The sequence below is a fragment of the Mus musculus genome, chromosome 10, assembly GCF_000001635.26.
Source record: "Mus musculus strain C57BL/6J chromosome 10, GRCm38.p6 C57BL/6J".
NCBI lineage: Eukaryota > Metazoa > Chordata > Mammalia > Rodentia > Muridae > Mus > Mus musculus.
Genome location: NC_000076.6, coordinates 102,004,276 through 102,017,399, shown reverse-complemented (window position 1 = coordinate 102,017,399; position 13,124 = coordinate 102,004,276). Strand labels below are relative to the sequence as shown.

The 13,124-nt window shown below is 33.9% G+C and overlaps 1 protein-coding gene across 4 annotated transcripts in view; it reads right to left on the bottom strand.

Moving 5' to 3' along the window:
- The window catches only part of Mgat4c (MGAT4 family, member C), a 710,365-nt gene that overhangs the window by 374,452 nt on the left and 322,789 nt on the right, over nt 1–13,124 (bottom strand). For all 4 annotated transcript variants that reach the window (XM_006514002.1, XM_006514003.1, NM_001205098.1 and 1 more), the window contains one exon: nt 5,556–5,667. The gene's annotated coding sequence lies outside the window, so the exon portion shown is untranslated. The remainder of the gene's footprint in view (nt 1–5,555; nt 5,668–13,124) is intronic.

Below are 13,124 nucleotides of genomic sequence, written 5' to 3'. Positions count from 1 at the left end.
TGGGCAGATAAAAGAGAAGGTGGAGCAGAAGGAGGGGGAGAAAAAGGGAGGAGGAAGCAGAAAAGCAGAGCAGAAGCACATGGCCTGGAGAAACTGCAAGTTCTAAGGGGTCTCATAGATGGGGAAGATGGTAGTGTAGCAGCAGGTCTGCCCAATCTAGATACACAGCATATTTTCCTATTAATTGTGTTGTGTTTTCATTCCCGGGGTATATTTGGGAGGAGATTACTGCAACAGGTGAGGTGGGTGGTGGGGAAGTGGGAACATTCTCTTGGAGAATGAGAGGAGATATGGAATGTGAAATAGTCAGAGGGTCGACTGAGAGGGGAAAAATTCTGGAATGTAAAAAAAGGATTAAATAAAATTTATTCATTTCTGATGGAAAAATATGAGAGTGTTTATAAACATTCATATACTTATTTATTAATCATCTAAGAAAATTTATAACTTGTATGTTTAATAATTTTAGGGAGTGGTAATAGCAAAATAAAATTAACTATAATATTTAATTATAGGCTTCACTTCATGCACAATAAAATTTATTGAATGACAAGATTAAATGTAGGATTTTAAACTAGGATAATGAAAAAGTTAAGATGTCGCTCAAATATTCAAACTTCAGTGAAATTACAGATCTAACTATCATCTACCTATCGAAATATCTATCAATCCATCTACCTACCTACCTATGTACCTATCATTTATCAGTCTCTCTATCCTATCTCAATATATTTATTCTGATTATCATCATTATCATGCTTATCACATTAGTATAATTTATCATCTCTGTAATTATCTCTGTATATAACATTTCAGTGCAATAAAGTTGGCCTAGCTTGTTAATAGCCATACTCTGTGATGAGTTTGGATGGCAATTGGTGAAAATAACATATGGCTTTGGTAGTAGAAGACACAAGGTAATTATTGAAAATGCTATAAAAATAATACAGTTTTAATTACATTCAACTATAACATAAGCCTGTTAACATATATTTACACACACACCAATACCCCTAACTCCCACATTTATTATTAATCTCTCTATCCTATTGCAATGCATCTATTCTTTTATCATCATTATCACCTTTATCATATTCTTGCAATTTATCCTATCTTTAATTATCATATCTTTAGTATAACACTTTCAGTGCCATGAGATTGGTTTGGCTTGTTATTACCAATCCATATAAGTATATACTCCATACATACACATACACATATATGTATACACATAGATACATACATACACACACATGTATATGTATATGTGTGCGTGTGTGTGTATAGGTATAACACTACTTATATCAGTGTCACATGAAATAAAATTATCTAACAAATTATGATACAGAAGGAAGGAATTAATATTGTTTATGTCATCTTCCATTTTTATATCCATTTCTCACCAAGTTCAGCACTGTGGACAAGATACAGTAAGAATTTAAGGGTCAAAGTGGTTGATACATACAAAGACAGGTGTTTTAAAGATGCAGCTTGATAGACACACACACACACACATTTTATATATATATATATATATATATATATATATATATATATATATATATATATGTAGTAACTCATAGCAGTTGTGACAATGTGGACAAGACCTACATAATCTAAAAATATTTGAACAAGAGGGTGATGGGCACAAATTTGTACAACTACCTGAGGGGCTATTGATAGCTCTTAGAAGAGAGACAAAGTATCAGGAATGGGTTTTGTCACATAGAACAGACTTTGGGTAAAGTATACACATTTTGTTACTCCTATGACATTTGTGGCAGTATTGTACGAAGAGACATTACTGTCCAGGTTGATCATTACTGTAGTTCTTATAGTTCAGAGATGTGAGCTGTAATGCTGATGGTTACAATTCTCCTCTGTTAGCATGCAAAGCACTTTCTAGTACTATGAAAGCTAGATATTAGAATTGAAACTTTTAAAATATTAACTTGACTTTACAGCAATCTCTGTCTCAAGTATGTGGAGTTTTCAAAAATATGGGATTATGTTCAAGTTTTAGTGGGCATGCAAAAACTTGTTTTAATAGTCTCTAGCATTTGGCAATCTAAGGAACCTAACAAATCATAAAGAATTTACCCATATCTGACATCTGGCATTAGGCTTTATTAACCTGTGGTGTCACATTCATAGTGTGTGTGTGTTCGTGTGTGTGTATATGTGTGTGTTGTATATATTATGTGCATGTATGCACGTGTGTGAGTGTATGTATACTTGTGTGAGTGCATGTGTGTGTGTGTGTATGTTACGAATCTTCCACATTAGTACATTTCTATCTGAATTTTTTTGAAACAGAGTTAGTGTTAGTTGTCCCAGACTGTATAGGCTTCTTTACCCTGACCTCCTTTTTCCCATCCTAGTTAACCATTCTTCTTACATTTTTTAAAAAATCTCAACCCCTTTTTGGGAAATAAAATTAAATAACTTAGAGTTTTAGAATGTTTCAAAGAATTATGTTCTAAGGACATGGATTTTGCATCTGGTTAATAAAAAAACAACTCTGGGAAGTCTGTATATGGTAAAATATATGGCAACGTCTAGTATAAAATGTACATCTAATTATAGACAAGTTTGTTGCTTTAATAAGCAGAAGTAAAATTCCAAGTATTCTCTAAACAAACAAACAAACAAACAAACAAACAAAAAACACCAACCAGCTAAAGATTAGGAATAAAGAAAATGTGTCAGGCCGGAGGAAACACTTAAACTGTCAGAAGCAGAGGTCATCAGAGTAAATATTTCTTCCATTACATGATGAAAGAACAGCTGGATTTTCACAAACATTAAAGTTGTGTGGAATTAGAAGAAATAGAAAATCAAACAAACAAACAAAAACATCTAGGAGAACCAGCTAGATAATCTTTATTTTCATAATGAGTAGGGAGGGAAAGAAGTTTCAAAATGATACTTTTCTAAAGTATGGGATCCTGAAATGACTATCTCTAGCGAATCACAGTGCTGTTATTGTTATGTAATTAGAGCGGTGAATTTGCCTGGTTTCCCTAGATATTAGTTCTTTCCCCACAAAGATAAGAAATTTAGGGAAAGATATTTTACCAGGATGATGTCTGAGACTTGGGTTAAGGTAGAACCATATACTGGACTCATCACTCTGGTAGAACAATAGGTAGAGTGTGGACACAAGGTACTATAAGGACTGTTAATATGGCAGGCAAGCAAAAGTCAGGGTGTGCGAATCTAAAATCCTGTGAGATTCTATGGCAGCAGATTCATAATGTGACTCTGTGTTATGCTTGCAATTTTCTCCTATCTTCTGGAATCCAGTGTGAATATACCTGTATGCATATATATGTATATATGTGTGTGTGTGCGCGCACACACACACACACACACACACACACATAATTACACAACTGGTGTTTCTAAAAGTAAATATAATGAAGACAATATGTGACTCATGTCCTGGCAGGATTTATTTTGTATAAGAGTAAGGTCATATTGGTAAAGATAAGTCTTACAAAATCAATATATTGTATTCTGGTTATATGTTGCACATGTTGAGATTTCAGAAACACAGGCTCTTAAAACAATTCTAAATATTGAATTTCATGATTTGGAGAGTTGACAACATAAGGATTAATATTTTTATCTCCTTTTATTTCAGACTTTAATTCAGAGCAAAACAATTTCTTTTTCCAGTATAATATATAAGTCAAAAGCATAAAAATGATTTGTGTTGAATGAGTGTATGCTAAATTTTAATTTGTTCTTTTTAAGTATTGCCTAACAGAGTTTGATCATCTATATTTCCACTTTCTTACTCTCCCCAGTTTCAGTGCCCTTCCATACCACTCAACTTGATATTATTAATTATTATTATTATTATTATTATTATTATTCCTTCAAGACCAGTATTTGGCCCTCAAGTAATCTTGAATATATGGTTTCTGTGGAGTATAATTGAATTAACAGAGTGTAAAAATCTTAGAAAATCCAACAATTATCGATAGCTCAAGTCTTGGGGTGTGATTGTGTGTGTATGATCTAAATGAAAGAAGGGCATGGTGGCTTGAAACTCTTAAAGCTCATGAGTTAAAAGCATAAATTGTTTGTTAAATCAGAACATTTATGTTCATTCCACCAAGTACCAGTTTTGATACTCCCTTGCTTTAGGTACAGTATTTTTTTTTCTCTTCCTTTAAACTTCATTTCTTTAAGTGATTTTTTTTTATCTCTATGTTTAGCCAAACCTAAATTCAGTGTAAAAAAAATAAGTCTATTTGTTAAATGCTCATTAAATTTGTGCAAATATTTTATGGTCATTTTCCGTAAAATTCAGGGATTTTTTTCACTTCTTAAAATAGTGAACAAGGTAAATGGACAGTAATTTTTCTTTTATAAAAGTTGAGAGAATATGAACATTTATAAGAGAGATACCAGTCATTACAAATTATCTTTTAGAAGCTAGGCAAGATGTTCTGGTGTATAAATCTTAGAAGAGATACATTCAAATTCAATGAATCCATAAACATGGATGGAATCAAGTAGCCAAACCAAATAAAATTGCAACATTCAAGTTCATTTTCATTTGACAGATAAGGTTTATCTTCAAATGCAGCTCTTGGATCTTTCAAAATTTACATGAGTGTTTCTAACCTATTGCTTATTTAAAAGAATGGAGCTACAAAATTGAAAACAGAAAGCTGTTAGAACCTTTGGATTTATATTGTTCTAGAATGTAAATGGGATATTATGTACAAGTCACTGTGTAATTAAGTTCATATGTTCACATACAATTCTACATATATACTCACATATGAAATTTACTTGAATAAATACATTTGCCTTCATGGGCACACACACACATATCATATATATGAATATATAAATACATATTAATTTTTATGTTATAGATGAATTAATGGAAAGCTGATAATGTGGAGAGTTTTTTGTGTACTTATTGACCATCAGTACAGGCCAAAAGATAAGAACAACAAACTGTATACTTTGCCCACTTAGACACATTTGTTTCATTTAGTGCTAAAAGGAAAATCCATATGTAAACAAATTCATGAGAGTTTTTTTTTTACAGTTTTCCCAATTTTGAAAATGATGGAAGTTACAAAATTCCAAAATTTATCAATAATCCCCAAGGCATACTTATTGGTGTTGAGTGGGTGATCATTCATTACAATGTTGGACAGAGGAAAACGTTAACCCACAGATTAAATCACTATGGTATCAATAGCCTTCATCTTGAACAGATATATATATAGTATTAAACATCACATAAACATATATCCATTCATCACCAGAGGTGCTCGAGGGTCCTCTCTTCCAATACAATCTTAGCATGACAGACAGAACTTAGTGTTGCTCTTTATCTGCTACAACATAAGGCAACAGACATCATATAAATAAATAAATAAATAAACAAACAAACAGCTCAAAGCAGAAAACATTTTGTAGCTTGTAACTCAGAGCAACTGCTCCCTGCAGGACCACTACTGTCTGAAAGGACCTCTTATCTAATTCTTACCATGGAAGAGAAATAAAAAGTATCTTTCACTTACCAGATGGAATGATGCTTCAACCTTGTTGTACCATTCTGTGGATGGAATTGCTGATTTAAAAGACAGATCCAAGGTATCTGTGCACACAACTGATCTGGCTGATCTCCAATCCCTGAACAACGACAAAAAAACAGTGTAATTGACTCTCAAGAAAGTAGTGTAAGCATTCATCATGATGGCAGTTGCATGTTGAATCAAATCACTGTTACACTTGTAGACTTTTTATAGACAGGCCAATTACAAGTCTCCTTTCAATTCCAGCTGTTTCAATTTTCCCATTTAATGCAGAGATGAATATCAACAAAACATGGAATCTTATCAGGTCACTGTGTAGACACCTTTAGTTTCTGAAAGTGCAATCTCAGAATTGAAAAAAAAATACACAAGATTTTAAATTAAGAGGACAAAATATAAATTCATTGTCTTTGTATTTTACAAGTGGAAATATTAAAGCTAGTATTTACACTTATACTAATGAGATGTCAGTATTGTTAAGTGTCTCTCTTTTGTTGTTTTATAAAAGTAAACTGAACATGCAATATCTCTCTTTTTGACAGGCGTCACATCAATGATGCCTACAAGGTACCCCAGATTCTGAATCCAGCTGTTCTGTACCTCTCAGTCTCATTAAATATTCCACTGGACTTTTGCCCAAACCTTCAAAGGGACTTAGTCACAATAACATCCTTTAATTTTTCATGGGATCAATGATGGAGGTCACACAAGCCTGGATTTTTTTCTGATTTTTCGCATTCAAAATTTATGGGAACATTAGGTGATTATAACTATGGGTTGCATGTTCTTTTTACCTAGAGAATGTGAATATTAGATCAAAACATAAGCCTCAATAAAAACCACAAGTTCAAGCCAAATCACTCTATGTGATGACACAAGTTGTTATCATTGTTTTGCTTCCTGGGTGTGTAAAGCTAACTAATCCTTATTAGCTGTGCTACACTGGGAAACGAAAATCTAAAGACTTAGAAAGAGGTGAGCACTGTTATGGCGTTGTATAGTAAGAATGTATAAGACTCTAAAAGGTATAAATTATTTCAATTTTTACAAGTGAATAAAAGTTTAATATCTATGAATATAAACATTGATTGCAGAAGGGTATTTAATTAAATCATCCTCCAAACTGAACACAATCCAGAAGCACTGAGGTTTAATTTTCCTTATTCAAGTGTTCAGCAGTTATCTACAAAGCATCCCTAAAAATGGACCTTTGAAAATAATATATTTAAAGCACACCTTTTTCCTCCCTTATAATACTAGTGGCAAATAATTTCAGAAGTTACAATATTACAGGAAAGAATTTTTTTAATCTTAGAATTTTTAGTAATTTACTGAAAGAATGTGTTTATATTCATTTAAATTTGACAAAGCTGTCTCAACAATAATGGGCTAATTATTTACAACTGACTCGGAGCTTATTCCTAATAATATTTTGAGATGACTTTTAAGATTTATTCAGTAATTGTTCTCAACATCCCATTTTTATATATTCTTGTGGTTAGACATCAAATAATTGCTACATACGTCACTGTCAGGTAAAGAATAACTCAATTATTATTACTTTATTTGTTCATGTGACTAAAACAAGTATACTATGATTACAGTAAATCAATGAAATAAAATGATGCAGCAAAGATAAAACACATAGTCCTATGGTTTCCCATCAGATAAACAGCCTATGTTGTTTCTAGTTTCTGCCATTTTGTTTCTTTACAAGTGTTCCGTCTTTATTTCTGTGAGTTAACGATATAGCATAGATTTTTATTTTAAACAATGTGACACTGCTTTCATTATTAATATGATCCATTGCAGATATAGTTAAGAACATTTCCAGTATAAAAATAAGGAACTGAAATCCCAGAACTTTCTATCATAGAAATCACCTATGTCCCTGAAGAGAAGATAATTCCTGATCATTTCGGTTAAATTACTGACAATGAATAACAAACAAATCTTAACCACTACAGAGACACACTGTGATTGTTAGGGGCAAAAATGCCTTGATCTCTGGGGAGAAAATTGCAGTTTCTCTACACCTGGATAGGTACACTTCAATACCTAAAAATTGTTTTTGTTCTTTTTTTTAATTCAATTCCAAACCTTTTTAAATGTCCAATGAACTTTGCCATGGTACTTCTTACGTGCATCAATTATTTTTCTACAATAAATCTTTCTCAACATTGTAAAGAATTGTTTTAATATTACAGTGTACTTAAAGTCAAAGCTCGTGTAGGCTCTCACACTTCCATTGTGCAATGCAACTTCTTCACCGAAATTATGAATTCAAATTTGGCTATTTATCGAACTAGAGTTGGAATTTCTGAATATTGCAAAATTATCTATTGCAGTTCTTACCAACTAAATCATAGAGAGCACTAACAGACTTCTTTTTACTTAAATCATAACGATTGACTATTTCCTTCTTAGAACATCCTCTTTTCATATCTATAAAAAGCCTACAATCCTCTACAGTTCTGATATCATGAAAATCTTGGAATCTTAAGTTTACTTTAAGTCTTCATTGTCTGTATAATTCTGGAATAATACTTGTCTCATTTAGGACTTTCACATATCTACACATCTCTGTTCTGTTTACTACTAAATTTCTATCTGTATTCTGGCTTTTCGATTGAACTCTATATGATACTCCATCTGTGTATTCATTTGGACTGCTGGCTCCTCAGTAAACTTTTCCTTGTTAACGGGTAACTAGGAATTACAATAAAAACACTGTATTTTTTGAAAACTGGACCTTTCTTCAGTCTTCAATTGTTCAGCAAAAGTTAACAATATCTCAGTAAATATACCACATTTTCTATATCCATTCCTCTGTTGAGGGATAGGGAAGTGGGGGTAGCTAGTAGAAAGTCTCAGATGTCAGGGACCAAAGAGGTTCCTAGGACCCAACAGGGAGAACTTTAGCCAAAATACCCAACAAAGGGGAGAGGGAATCTGTAGAGACCATATCCAGTGGGTAGGCACTGCCCCCAGTTGAGATATGGTTTAAAAATATTAATCCAGATTTCCTCCTCTCAAAAGGAAATGCAGGGATTAAGAGTGGAGCAGAAACTGAAGGAATGGCCATCCAGTGAGTGCCCCACCAAGGGATCTGCTGACAACAAACCCAGACATTATTACTAATACTAAGAAGTGTTCACTGACTCGAGCCTGGAATAGCTATCCCCTGAGAGTATTTGATAGAGCAGGGCCAATACAGATGCCAAGGTACATAGCCAAACATTGGACCTCAATGGGGTCCTCAAGGGAGAAGTTAGGGAAAGGAATGTAGGAGCCTGAAGGTGTTTGGAACCTCACAGGAAGAACAATGATATTAACCAACCAGAACTCCCAAAGCTCCTGAGGACTAAACCGCCAACCAAAGAGTACAACAGAGTTACCCATGGCTCTAGACAGATTCCAGGTACCAAAGTTAAATCAGGATCAGATTAATAATATAAATAGTCTCATATTCACTAAAGAATTAGAAACAGTCATTAATAGTCTCCCAGCCAAAAACAGGCCCATAACCAGATGGGTTTAGTGCAGAGTTCTATCAGAGCTTCAAAGGAGATCTAATTCCAATTCTCCTCAAACTATTATTCCACAAAATAGAAATAGAAGGTACTCTACCCAATTCATTCTATGTAGCCACAGTTACTCTGATACCTAAACCACACAAAGTCCCAACAAAGAAAGAGAACATCAGAACAATTTCCATTATTAACATTGATGCAGTAACACTCAATAAAATTCTCACAAAATGCATCCAAGAACACATCAAAATGATCATCAATCAAGTGGGACCTCATAAAATTGCAAAGCTTCTCTAAGGCAAAGGACACTGTCAATGAGACAAAAAGGCAACCAACAGATTGGGAAAAGATCTTTACCAATCCTACAACAGATAGAGGTCTAATATCCAGTATATACAAAGAACTCAAGAAGTTAGAGTTCAGAGAATCAAATAACCTTATTATAAATGGGGTATAGAGCTAAACAAGTAATTTTCAAATGAGAAATGCCAAATGGCTGAAAATCACCTATATAAAAGTTCAACATCCTTAGTCATCATATCAAAACAACCCTGAGATTCTACATCACACCAGTTAGAATGGCCAAGATGAAAAAACTCAGGTGACAGTAGATGCTCTCAAGGATGTAGAGAAACAGAACACTCCTCCATTGCTGGTGGGATTGCAAGCTGGTACAACAACTCTGGAAATCAGTTTGATGGTTCCTCAGAAAATTAAACATAGTACTACCATAGGCTCCAGCAATACTACTCCTGGGCATATACCCAGAAGATGTTCCATCTTGTAATAAGGACACGTGCTCCATTATGTTCATAGCAGCCTGTTTATAATATTCAGAAATTGGAAAGTACCCAGATGTCCCTCAACAGAGGAATAGATACAAAAAGTGTGATACAATTACACAATAGAGTACTACAAAGCTATTAAAAACAATGAATTTATGAAATTATTAGGCAAATGGATGGATCTAGAGGATATCATCCTGAGTTAGCTAACCCAATCACAAAAGAACACACATGATATGCACTCACTGATAAGTGGATATTAGCCCAGAAGCTCAGAATACTCAAGTTACAATTAGCAAAACACTTGAAACTCAAGAAGAAGGAAGACCAAAATGTGGATATGCTGATCCTTCTTAGAAGGAAAAACAAAATACCCATGGAAGGAGTTACAGAGACAAAGTGTAGAGCAGAGACTGAAGGAATGATTATCCATAGACTGCTCCACCTGGGGATCCTTCCCATAGACAATCACCAAAACCAGACATTATTGTAGATGCTAACATGCTTGCTGAAAGGAAACTGATATAGCTGTCTCTTGTGAGGCTCTGCCAATCCTACAACAGATAGAGGTCTAATATCCAGTATATACAAAGAACTCAAGAAGTTAGAGTTCAGAAAATCAAATAACCTTATTATAAATGGGGTATAGAGCTAAACAAATACTGAGGAGTATTCTCACAGCCATCCATTGGGCAGAGCACTCGGTCACCATGAAGGAGTTAGAGAAAGTACCTGAAGAGCTGAACGGGTCTGCAACCCCATAGAAGGAACAATATGAACTAACCAGTAACCCCAGAGCTCTCTGGGACTAAACCACCAACCACAGAAAACACATGGTGGGACTCATGGCTCAAGCTGCATATGTAGCAGAAGATGGCTTAGTTGGTCATCAATGGGAGGAGAGGCTCTTGATCCTGTGAAGGTTCTATGCCCAATTATAGGGGAATGCTAGGTCCAGGAAGTAGGAGTGGGTGGTTTGGTTAGCAGTGGTACAGGGGAGGGGATAGGGATGTTCGAAGGGGAAAGGGGAGAACATTTGAAATACAAATAAAGAAAATATCTAATAAAAAAATAAAAATAAATAATCTCAAATAGGTTATGTCAAGTGAGTAGACCCAGGATTGTTTGAAAAAGTGCTTTGGTATAAATTGTGGATGTTATTCCACACTAAAAACTACTGTCTATATATTTGAAATCTGTATACATGTCATCAAAATATCTACATCAAAATAATTTTTATAGGTTATCAATTTTATCTCAATGAAACTAATTATAAGAGAAATTGTAATGACCACATATAGAGATATTTAGATATGTTGGATTTGGATAAAGCCCCAGCAGTTTGTTTCTGCTATTCATAGGTATAAGCAGAAGATTCAGGGGAGTAAGACACTCTTTGGCTTCGATGTCATAACTTGTGGAAACAAGTGTTCCATGAAGAGCTCATTACAAGCACACTCTCTTCTCTTTGTCTCATCTGTGCAGATCCCAACTGAATAAAATTGGTCATGCGAAATCAGTACTAAAATTTTGATAATTGTCTTTTGACAGAATAAACTGGTTCTATACAAACTATGCTGTTAATCATTTGGTTTTGAAGTTACTACAGAGGCAAGTAATAGCACTAACTGTCTCTGTAAAACTACTATTGAGAAGTAGCATTCAAAATATTAACTTGAATTTGAAACTAGGAACTTTATTGATATTTAAAACCTGTTTCTAATTCCTTTTTGGCCTCGGTTTAAAACTTCAATCTAATCCTTGTCCTCTCTCCATTGTCTGTAACCTTATTTTTTTATTCTGTTACAATTGCATATTTATGAAACCTTTCTTATGTTTCTGTTGCTTGTCTGACTGTTTTACATACTGCATAAATGTCTTTCTCCCTTTTATCTGACATAATCCCTTTACTGGGCCTTTCATGTCAAATTGTCAAAGAAAGTGAATTTCTAAATCTTCTATTTCTTACCAATGATTAACCTTTTTTTTTTAATTGCATGACCCTCCCTTCACTGATTTTATAGAAATAAACTTATTTCTGCTCAAGTTTCATATTAATTAGTCTTCCTCTCTGAACATTTAACTTTGTATATAATGTTTATTCACATTTTTCTTTCCCTTTTATATTAAACATGTAAAACATATTCATGCAACCTTCAAGTTCACATTGCTACTATAACTACATTGTGTTTCATACTTTAAATAATTTATCATCTTCTCTTCTACCATAGATCATCTGGGGAGAAATTATTATTAATAAGTCTGTTTAAAAGGCAAATTTGGTTACTAAGAACTTGCAATTTGTTCTTAAAAATATCATATATGATGTCAAGAAGATAGTTGTCATAATATCATAGTTTGATTGTGAATATATTGACTGTATCAGATCACATTTCCCAATGCTAATCAAGACCATACCAGATATTAAAGAGGTAAGTTATATAAGAAAATTTAGAAAACCCTATCTTAAACCTATCTAGAACTGTTAGTATAGTACATTTAGCCTCATTTTTGCTCAATTATTTAGTTTGTAGTATATAAGAAATGTTTTGTACATATTTATATAGGTGGATGACAGTCACCAGTTGTGCAGAATATACATCAAATTAGAGTGGATAAGTAATAAAGATATGAAATATGCATCATAAACACACACACGCAATCAATCTTTTTTAAATAAAGATTGGTCTTCCCATGTTTTACCAAGGTTATGTTCCTCTATAGAAGGCATATCTTTCTTTCCTCACCTCTTTTGTGCTTTTAGAAAATATAAGTGTAGTATTCTGACATCTGCCCTGTTCCCTGGCCTCTCCGTTCTCCTTTAGTAGCCACACCTGTCCCCAGGCACTTGAGGATTCTTATCCAGAGCACCTGAGACTCAAAACTGCAGTATAGTGTGACTTCATTAGAGTTCTAATGAGTTTTATTTTAGTTTTATCTTTATTTTATTTTTATTAGATATTTTCTATTTTTCCGTTTCTAATGTTATCCCCTTTCCTGGTTCCTCCCTGAAAACCTCCTATCCAATTCGCCCTCACCCTGCTCACCAACCCACCCTCTCCCTTTTCCTTGTCCTAGAACTCCCCGACACTGAGCCATCGAGCCTTCACAGGACCAAAGGCCTCTTCTCCCATTAATGTCTTACAAGGCCATCTTTTGCTATATAGGCAGCTGGAGCCATGTGTCCCTCAATGTGTACTCTTTGGTTGGTGGTTGATTTAGTCCCTGGGAGCTCT